Source organism: Sus scrofa, chromosome 10 (assembly GCF_054392235.1).
Source record: "Sus scrofa isolate SSC_HxYL_T2T_F1_AM1 chromosome 10, Sscrofa_HxYL_maternal_Yorkshire_Landrace_v2.0, whole genome shotgun sequence".
NCBI lineage: Eukaryota > Metazoa > Chordata > Mammalia > Artiodactyla > Suidae > Sus > Sus scrofa.
The window spans coordinates 91,638,037-91,648,693 of record NC_139392.1 but is presented as its reverse complement, the minus strand read 5'-3'; the positions used below and the strand labels follow the sequence as shown (position 1 = coordinate 91,648,693).

Sequence of the window (10,657 nt, the reverse complement as noted above, 5' to 3'; positions counted from 1 at the left end):
CCTGATATTAAAGTTTCACACAAACATATCTTGACCTTTGAACCAAGACGTTGCTGAAGTTCACGTAGCTAAACTCCCAGTCCACTTGTAAAGCAGCAGAAAAAATACCTTCAAGTATTTGATCATCATAATAAAATATTCAAATTAATAATGAAATATTTAAATTCCTATTAATCAAAAACTTTAAAAATATCACACCCCAGAGCACTGTCCTGACAAAATAAGAGGACCAGTTCTTGGAGCCACGATGGATTCATCTAAGACAAATAACTTGGCTAACTCTGACAGTTTGCACTGAGCTGAACTCTCAGTCTTAGTCTCCTGACCTGGAGCCTTCCCTCTGAAGGCTCTCAGCACCATGTCAAGGCAGGGACGGGGGAGAGGAGAAGAAAGCAGATCTGTTTGTCGTGAATTGTGTATTATCTGGCACCAAGGCTCCATGAGCAAAGTTGCTGCCCTTAGTGGATTTACAATTGAGAAGGAAAGATGCTTGCTTGAGTCTCAATTCCTCCAGGAAGCCTTTCCTAATCCCTCAGACTTGAAACTCTGGGTTAAATCCATTTCGCCTTCCCCAATCAAGGGTGTTTTAAGACTTGCAGGTGCTCCAGGCGGCAGGTATCCTGAGCAGTTAAGATGTTCGCCCAAGTTGTCTTCTGGGAACTTGAAGTCAGCTGTGTCCAGTTCAAGCTGAGCTGGGTAAGACTAGATGGGACCGACGACCCTTCAACCCAGCAGGTGAGAGGGTCCCCGTGACCTTGAGGACGTGCTGAGGCTCGTGGCTTAGTCACGCTTGCGCAGAGCAATGGTTATCACACCTTTTCCCAATCACCTTTCCCTGCGCTCCCCACGTGCAGACCACCCTGCTTTTTTTTGTTTTCTTCCTATAAGTACCTGGAGCTCCTTGCCTGTGGGGAGCTGGGCCTGAGGTTGGTTTTTCTGTCTCCTTGCCTGGCTGCTTGGTGAGTAACCCTTGCTGCCTCAAGCCCCAGCTTCTTAGCTTGCTGTATCCGGCAAGGTCAATCTGGTTCAGTAACAGCGTCTCTTTGTCACAGCTCTTGCTATGCTGTATTGTCACCCACTATGCACACGCCTCTTCTCCCTTTAGCCTCGTGGTTAACCTTTTGGAGGGTGGGTGGTCCCTTTGAGGACCAGAGATTGAAGATCTTCATGCCAAAGGATGGACCTCTGGGAAGCTGAACTCGTGTGACCCAACACAGCATGTAGCACATGGGTGTCCAACTGCTATTTGTGAATTACATGCTTATAAAAGTATAACTGGCATCTATCAAAGCAACGCCACACAAAAGTTTGCTGCGCGCGTCGTACCAGGAGGTAAGGTCCAATCAGTCCAGGTCAAAGATTTCCTTTGTGGTAGAGATTCTTTTCAGAAGAAAAGGTGGCTAGATAACATTGAGAGGTGACGTTCAAGAGGGGACCCTTTGGTTAAAGGTAGCTAAGTTCCTCCCAGGAGAGATGGTCACCGTGCAAACCGAGGCTCAGTTTATCAGGAAATTGCTCAACGTTATGAGCAGAAGTGCTTGGTACTTCCCAGAAGAGACTGTTCAACACATCAGACGACACATTTCTGCCCCAGACTGCCTTATCTCGGCTTTCAGACAATTCGGTAGCAGTGAGAGGTGGAGTAGAAACTCAGTTGGATTTAGAGCGAGGGGGACCTCCGAGGACAGGATGAGATGTCTGGACGTCAGCCCCTGACGATGTCTACACAGGGACAGCGTGTACTCCAAGCCGTGTCGTAATTAGCCTGCGTGGGTTCAGAAGACCCAAAGAGTGGAGGGGGAGGCGGGAGGGACAGATGCTGGGATGCTCTTCAGGCATGAAATCATGAGGACTGGATGAGGTGATGCAAACTGAATTGGCAGAAGGATTGATGTCAAGGATATCTTGCAAAGGAAAAATGCAAATTTTTGTTTCTTTTTTGTCCTGTTTAGGGCCACATCTGCAGCATGTGGAAGTTCCCAGGCTCGGGGTCAAATTGGAGCTGCAGCTGCCGGCCTATGCCACAGCTACAGCGCCCACAGATTGAGCCGCATCTTTGACCTACACCACAGCTCATGGCAACACTGGATCCTTAACCCACTGAGCGAGGCCAGGGATCGAACCTGCATCCTCATGGATACCAGTCAGATTTTTTTCCACTGTGCCATGATGGGAACGCCCAAAAAGTGCAGTTTTTAACACCTGGTATTTGGAGGCGAGAGGTAGAGATTGGGAGTTTGGAGCTTTGGCAGAGGTGGAATCCATGGGTTTGAGCTGCTCCTTCTCCTTCCCTTGAGCAGGGCCATGAAGGTACTTGTCAAGGTGAAATCAAGAGGGGGGCGAGGGTGGGGGTGGAGGGAGAAGGAAGAAGACCTAGGTGATTAAATCCAGGTGTGTGAGGCTGCGGTTGGGTGGGTGGCGAAAAGGCGGGTGAGAGGATAGGGGCTAGGAAACGACAGCGTTCTCTCACTTCCACTGTCTCGTCTGGTCCTGGCAGACGGGACCTTGGTTTGCCATTCGGACCATCCTCGTTGTAGGCTCTCCCGCTTCTCTGTCTACCTCACTAATAAATAGCTCAGAACAAGCCGTTTCTACTCATCAGCATCTCAAACAACCGACCAGGGAGGAGCGGGTAAAGGCGTAGCAGGTGAAAAGGAAGAGGTGGTGAATAATCTGTCCCCTTCTTTCGTTTTCTCCTGACTTGTCATTACGGCTCATCAGCGGTCACTCCAACAATGCCTCTGGTCCCAAGGGGCACAGGTTCACCTATGAAAGAGGAAAGAAATGGATGGGGGCAAGGTGGAGATGGCGAGAGAGAGGATGAAGAGAAAGGATGGGTAAGGAAGAGATAGGATGTGAACACGATGAGCGGTGGTCCCACTTGGGGATGCTAACCCCAGATCAAGGGGACTGGGGCCCTGCTGGAGCCCAGGGGGGTTAAGTGAGCTCATGGCTGAATCACCTGTTACTGTGTGCAGGTATCAAACTGCTTGTTCTCCAAGGCAAGCTTGAAAGGATGGTCTGAGGAAGCACATTAGGGAAGCCAAGGGCGAGAAAAATTGAAAAAGAAAAAATTGACAGGAAAAGAAATAGCTGGAGTTCCCATCGTGGCTCAGCGGAAACATATCCAACTAGGATCCATGAGGTTGCAGGTTCCATCCCTGGCCTCGCTCAGTGGGTTAAGGATCCAGCGTTGCCGTGAGCTGTGGTGTAGTTTACAGACAGAGCCTGGATCTGGCATGGCTGTGGTGTAAGCCAGCAGCTGTAGCTCCGATTTGACCCCTAGCCTGGGAACCTCCATATGCCACAGGTGCAGCCCTAAAAAGCAAAACAAAAAACGGCCGGCAAAGGGGAAGTAGGGTCGAGAGAGTGACCGAGAAGGGGTTAGGATAGAGTGAAAAAAGTAATGGGAACTTAAAACCTTTGGTAGAGAACGGGGTGCAATTTGCTTCACGCTCTTCACCCTTCCCCCCAGTATTCCACAAAAAATCTTGAGTGACCCCCCCCTTTCTTGCTCGTGCCTTTTGGGGTTGGAGTTACTCTGAAGCTGAGCACAGCTTTGTGAGGTGGGCACAGGGTGCAGCCTGTTCTGGCTCAGAGCCACACGGTTTCTCCCCCTCCTCTGCCCTTCTTAGCATCGCGTTCTATTCTGGTACCGTCAAGGGACATCTGAGGAGGAGCAAAGGTGAGGCTTGGATCAAAGGGTTTCACCTGTCAAGCCCTCCATCACCAAACATTGATGAGAACCTCCAGTTCAACAAGTGCCAGACTGGGATCTGGGGACCCTAGGAGGTGTGGCCCCAGTCCCTGCTCTGAGGACACACGTGACCCCCCTGGGGGGGGGGGGAGTGGCAGGTTCTCATTAAGGGTCCTTCACACCCCAGCCCGCCCTGCCTCACCCAGCGGCACCACATGAAAGCCGCCCTGCCCTCTCATCTCACACCCCCTCTGCAGCAAAGCGACGTGCGAAGCTGTGGTCTCCGAGTCAGAATCCAAGGCAAGAGAACCTCGCCTTCTTGGACGGCATCAGTGTAACGGGCAGAGATGGGGCGGAGAGCCTGCGGTTTACGGAGTCGACAGGCCGCACTTCGTTCAATGAGAGGTGGTTTTCGCAGGCCTGTGGTCGTCGAGGCGTTTCTGCCCCTTATCTCTTAGCTATGGCCCTGAGATCTCCAGCTGAGGTCCCTCAATTTCCTTTTTTTCATAGTTCATGGGCTCTGGGGAGCATTCTTTCGTGCATTCAATTCCATGAATCCTGGGAGATGCCAAAAGAAACTTCAAAGCGTTCCTGCCCTCCAAGAGCCCGCAATCTAATTACGGGGGGTGGGGGTCCGAAAAGCCCCAGCTAACTGCAAACACACCCGTCAAATCGACAGTCCCCCAAACAGCCCATCGACTAACACGAGAGAGGCGGGAGCGCGGAGGTGCTTGTGAGGTGGGGGGGTGGCATCCACGTGCGTGACCACCGCCGTCACTGAGAACGCGGGATCCTGTTCGAGTTTGCCCCATCCACGCTGTGAAAACAGTCTTAGTTCTCTCAAACTGGTGTGCAGGCCGCGCTGCTGCAGGTTCTATGAAATCGACAGGTGCATCCTGTTATTGCGAGGAGGAGTTGATTTTCTGCCGCTTGTAATTTCCACCCGATCTCACTAGTAGAAGGGCATCTCGGAAAACCAAAGTCCACCGTGAATCACGCGCCTCGCCCCAGCTCGCGTGTCTCGTTTCCAAGGAGCTCTTTGACTGCTATGAATTGCCCCACCCAGTAAGATCCTCGGAGAGAACCGTCGTCGGTCTGTGTGAATCAAAAACCGAGTCCTCCATCTCTAGCGGTTAAAAATGGACCTGGCTATTAATTGTTTTGCAGTTAATGGTGACTAGTCCTGTTGGATGTTGCAGAGGTTATCAGAAAGTTAGAGCTCTTTGTATGTGAGAGCAGGATGGGTTTGCAAGGTGTTACTCAAGAAAAGCCCTTGTCTCTCTTTTTTTATTTTTTCATTTTTTTAGTCTTTTGTCTTTTTAAGGCTGCACCTGTGGCATATGGAGGTTCCCAGGCTAGGGGTCTAATTGGAGCTGCAGCTGCCGGCCTACACCGCAGACACAGCAATGTCAGATCCGAGCCGTGTCTGCGACCTACACCACAGCAGATCCTTAACCCACTGAGCGAGGCCAGGAATCAAACCTGCAACCTCATGTTTCCTAGTTGGATTCGTTCCCGCTATGCTACAATGGGAACTCCAAAAGCCCCTCGTCTCTTGCATTGTGGCACTATTTCAAGGATGGATAATGAGACATTTCATCTCTCAGGCAGTGCTGATCCGTTGCCAGTGGCTGCCTGGAGCAGATTCTGGGGCTCCGACCGAGCTCACTGGGCTGAGAGGTCTGGAGAGGGTGCGCAGGAATATGCGTCATTTTTTGTCCTCTCTCTAGCTTTGCAAGTGGCTTCTCTGACCAGGATGCTTGTCTCCCCTCCCCCATAATTGTCATCCATTCCTTTCAGTTTAATCTTTCTGAAGAACGTCGTGATTCCCACCCACCCCCCCCCTTAGTCCAGAACTTTGAATTTCAGGAGTGTCCTTAGAGTCTTTGAAATTAAGCCCAGATTCCTTACTGGGTGTTCAAAATCCTTCATCATGGTTGGAAGAGCTAACCAATCTCTTCAACATGAATTCTCCACCCTTCTCCTTCACGCTGTCCTGGCTACAGAAAAAAAAGAGAGAACAAAGCAAAAATCAATCAACTGCTCACTCATTTCCTCCAGCACGGTCCCCCTGTTCTTGGTTCTCTCTGCCAAATCCCCAAGTCCAAATCTAACTCTTTTTTTTTTTTTTAAATGGCCTCACCCCGCAGGAGTTGAATGCCAGATCCTTTAATCCACTGCGCCTGGCCGGCGATCAAACCTGTGCCTCCATGGTGAGCCAAGCTGTTGCAGTCAGGTTCTTAACCCACTGCGCCAAAGCGGGAACTCCCTAACTCATTAAGATCCAAGTCACATGCTACCTCCCAAAAGGAGTCTCACCTCATCCTCCCTCCCTGTGGAAGGGCCCCCTCTTCCCCACGTCTCAGTAACAGTGATAATCACCCACACTGCTGAAAGGCATGCTCCGTGGGCAGGCGCTGGGCTAAGCCTTTCGAAGGTCTCACGGACTCCTCACAGAAACTGGACGAGGTTGTGCACGACCACAATTTCCACGTTGCACACGAGGATGTCGAATCTCCCTGTGGCTGTGAAACCCACACTCACAGTTAGTTAGGGGTGAGGTCCTGTCTGGATCCCAAGGTCAGCCTTTCTCCTAGAGAATGCCTCCACCCCGTCACCCTCAGGGTACCCCCCCCCATGTGTAACTGTGTCCCAGGCCTCTGGGGACATGGCCCATCCTTCTTAGGGGACTCCACGCTCCCTTTCATCCCCAGTGCTTGGTCGGTGCAGACCCAGCCCAGAACAGATGGTAAGTCTGTTGACCGACTGACAGATGGGGGACCCTTTCAGAGCCCTGGTTTGGGGACATAAGGTTCACATGGCATATCCTTCTTAACTGGTTGTCATCAGGCTCTTACTTGGTGGGATGGGGTTTGAGAAGATGTCATTCAGTTGTGGCCTGAGACCACACTTACACCAAGGGTTTCAATTATACTCACACATTCAGTTTCAGGATGCAGGAAGGCCCGTATTTTCAACCAGGGATCCAGAAAATTGTGTGCATCTGACTGGCTGATAAAAGGAGCTGCGTGTGTTCTCCTGGCCTCTTAAGAGCAGATGGGCCTCCAAGGTCTGAGCTGGGGGCCTCGTCTTCTGAGTCAGGGGGGTCGAGGGGGACCGGGCAAGGAGGGAGGAGGAGATCATAGCACTTATTTAGGTTCTGAGCGACACTGCTCCTCTATTAAAAACTCATGGTTTTCCCCCCGATTCTTTCCAGCAACTTCTAGTTTCAGAGCTTAAGAAAACAAAATGAAACAAAACAAAAATTTAAAAAAACACACCAAAAACAGGGACTTTCGGGGTAATGAGGCCAGAAGATTTTTTTCATAATAAGCAAATTTTTGTGACACTTAGAGGATTAAAATAGAACAAAGGAGCCCATCTGAAGCATCTAGAAGTGACATTAGCTCGTGGTTAAATTCATGGAATCTGAGTATCTGTTTCATCAGTCACGACCAGATGGGGTATTAAGAGTACCTCGAACTGACAAAATGACTTTTTTTCTGAGAAGTGCATGACTTTTTTGAGTAACCTCGTATTTTTCCTCCCCAAACGACTGTGACATATTCTGTTTCTTGTTTGAGAAATGAGAAGTTTGAGATCTGTGGAGATTAGGTTAATTTCATGGGGGGGGGGGACGAATTTCTAATTTACTCATCGGCTTGTCTTCTTCTGAAAAACCCCAGGCTCTCCTATTGTTCCCCCACTTCCCACCTTGGTGCCTGGGGTGCTTCAGACAAAGAAGGGAATTCGTCCTTTTCTGCTGAGTCCATTCCTGGGCGCCTTTGCCGTTATCACTGCTATGTGGTTAGTACTTTTTGCCGGGCACAGAGCGCCCGCGTTTGTGATGAGAAGAGACAGCATCCTTGCCTGTGTCATGGCGCTTAAGTTCTGGCGAGGCAGACAGACAAGGAACAAATAAAGGAATGTGGTAATGATCCCCGGTGATCAGCATTGCAAAAGGGAACCATGCAGTCCTTAAAGCATGAGAGGATGGGGCAGGAGAGGAGAGCCTGCCTTCGGTCCAGAAAAGCCCCGCAGAGGAGGTGATACGTGGCCAGAGACCTGGGTGACATGAGGGAACAAGGCGTGTCACTCGATGGGGGAAAAGCCAAACAGGAGTTCAACCACCTGGGAACCCAAAGAGCGGTGGTGGGAGCGGTCGGATGAGCTGGAAGACGGGGGATGCGTTTGAGACAGTCGGGGGTGGGGGTGGCTCATGTCAGGGTCTGCAGACGAGGTCAGGAGGTGGGGATTTTGTTTTAAGTTGATGGAAAACCACAGGGAGGTCGAGAGCAGGGGAGGAAGGCAGTCGGGTGACCACCAGTGTCCAAGCCAGACGATGGCGGCTGGGTCTGGAGGTGGTGAGACGTGCCCTCTCTGAGGACCATTTTTTTTTTTTTTGGTCTTTTTAGGGCTGCACCTGCAGCATATGGAGGTTCCCAGGCTAGGGGTCTAATTGGAGCTGTAGCCACCGGCCCATGCCAGAGCCGCAGCAACGCGGGATCCGAGCCGCGTCTGCAACCTACACCACAGCTCACGGCAATGCTGGATCCTCAATGCACTGAGCAAGGCCAGGGATAGAACCCGCAACCTCAGGGCTCCTAGTCGGATTCGTGACTCAGATCTTTGATTTCAGTACTTGTTCACTTGTCACTAGACGTTTGTACCGTTTCACCAGCATCTCCCTGTTTCCCCCACCAGCCCCGGCTACCCACGCTCTGCTCTGCTTCTGAGTTCCGTTGTTTTAGAGGCCACAGCTCAGGGAGCTCGTACTTCATTTGCCTTTCTCTGTCTGACCTCCCTTGGCATGATGCCTTCGAGGTCCGTGCATGTTGTCCCAAGTGTCCATAGCAAGCTGGCAATCTTGGAAAGTAGGTGTGGTCTGCAGAGCTGGCCTCCTTGGCTGGACTCCTGGATGGAGTCCAAGAACAGCCAGAGGACATCTAAATTTGGGGTAAATCTGAAGCTGTGGTCGCCAATCCTTGTTTCAGTACTAATGCTGACCTTCGGATACCCGCAAGTCCTTTTGCTTTTTTAAATTCTTCGTGTTCATTGTAAACCAAGGAGGGAAAGAGGAGATTATTATTTATTGTCTAGAGATTGTCTAAAACTCCAGCTCCCTTCTGGATGGAAGGCTCCTTGAGATCCTATTCATCTTTGAATCTGAAATGCTAGCCCAAGTCATGGCACCAGGCAGAGGCTTTGAAAATGTTTATTAAACACATTTTTACTGAAGTAGAAGTTTACTGTCTGTCACATTGAAATGCACAGATCTTAAAAGTACAGCTTGATGAATTTTAACTCACATGCACACCCTTGTAACCATCATCCCAACCAAGGTGCCAAAGGTTTCCACCCCTCCCCCCAGAAAGTGTCCCCATCCTTCTTCCCAATCAGGATCTCCTTCCTGCCAGAGAGAACCTCTTGTCTGATGTCTGGTTTTGCTTGTAATTTTACTTCACATAACTGGAATCCTTTGGTGTTTTTTTTTTTTTAGGAGGGGGCAGGGGGTCTGCTTCTCGCACTCAGCATCATGTTTGAGATTTATACAATGTCGTTCCATATATCTGTAGGTTTTTTTCTCTTTTTTATTGCTATGTAGTATTCCACTGTATAAATACACCAAAATTGTTTACCCATTTTTCTATTGGTGGACATTTGGGTTATTTGCAAATAGGGTGGGTGCAGCCCTAAAAAGGAAAAAAAAAAAAAGAGCCGTAAAAAATCGTTTTGGGAAGCAAAATCTTTTAAAGAGAAGAATTCTTAATCTGTCTCTTTTTGAAAAAAAAAAAAAAGGATATTTCTATGTCTGATTATCTTTTTTTTTTTTTTTTTTTTTTTTTGCTTTTTTGCTTTTTTTTAGGGCCACACTCACGGCATATGGAAATTCCCAGGCTACAGGTTGAATGGGAGCTGCAGCTGCTGGTCTACACCACAGCGATAGCAACGCCAGATCCCAGCCACGTCTGCAACCTACACCATAGCTCATAGCAACACCAGATCCTTAATCCACTGAGTGAGGCCAGGGATCGAACCTGAAACCTCATGGATCCTTGCCGGGTTCGTTAACTGTTGAGACAGGAAGGGCACTCCTCTGGTTATCTCAAAGTGGAATTTACTGCTAGACAAAGTTTATGGTGAGAGTGAACTTCATCACAGGTTAGATAAGTTGGTGGAACGGCGGTTATTGCCACTCTCCAGTGGTTTTCAGCCTTGGCTGATTCTTAGAATTGTCTGGGGAGCCTCAAAATCATTTTTACATCAAGGCTCTGCACCTGGAGTGTGAGCCCATCCGTGCAGGAGTGGCTGGGGCTTTGGCTGGTTTTATAAAACTTGCAGGTAACTTTCAGCTGTAGCCTGGGTTTGGAAAGCATGGTTTAAGTGGTTCCTGAGATATAAGATTAAGTGTTTGAGCGGTACACTTAATCTTAAATCTCAGGAACCACTTAAAAATCAAAAATCATGGTTTGATTTTTTTTTTTTCCTTAGAGTAACTCTTGGGGCTAATAAATAAACCTTTTCAAAGGCAAGAGCGGAACATTTAATTGCAGTTAACAGAAATCCATTCAACATAAAGAAAAAGAGGAGAGAGAACAGGAAGAGAGAGAATTTATGGAGAGAGATAGGATATATCACAGAATCCAAGGCAAATGAACAACCAGACCTCGAGGAGCCATTGGCAGCTTTGGCGTCTTTGTGAGAAAGGATGTTGATCTGATGAACCAGGGTTAGGTGACTACCCTTGATTCTCTTACTGTCTATCAAGTCACATCTTCAACGGAGCACCTGACTGGCTGGAGGCAGCTAATGACTTGAATCTCCCTAAGACCGAGGGCCAATCCTGGTCCAAGAACTGTCCCAGGGGTGATGGTCAGTGTGATGATGGCTCTAGCACCCATCCCTGTGTGTGCACGCGCACGTGTGTGTGTCATCCCTGTGTGTACACGCGCACGTGTG

The 10,657-nt window shown here is 49.4% G+C and overlaps 1 long non-coding RNA gene across 1 annotated transcript; it reads left to right on the top strand.

Annotated features, from left to right (window-relative positions):
• Positions 1-892: 892 nt before the first annotated feature.
• Positions 893-9,339, top strand: LOC110255721 (uncharacterized). Its single transcript, XR_014818149.1, has 4 exons — positions 893-959; positions 1,106-1,332; positions 5,848-5,910; positions 6,645-9,339. It is a non-coding gene; the product is annotated as an uncharacterized LOC110255721 (long non-coding RNA).
• The last annotated feature ends 1,318 nt before the right edge of the window (positions 9,340-10,657 follow it).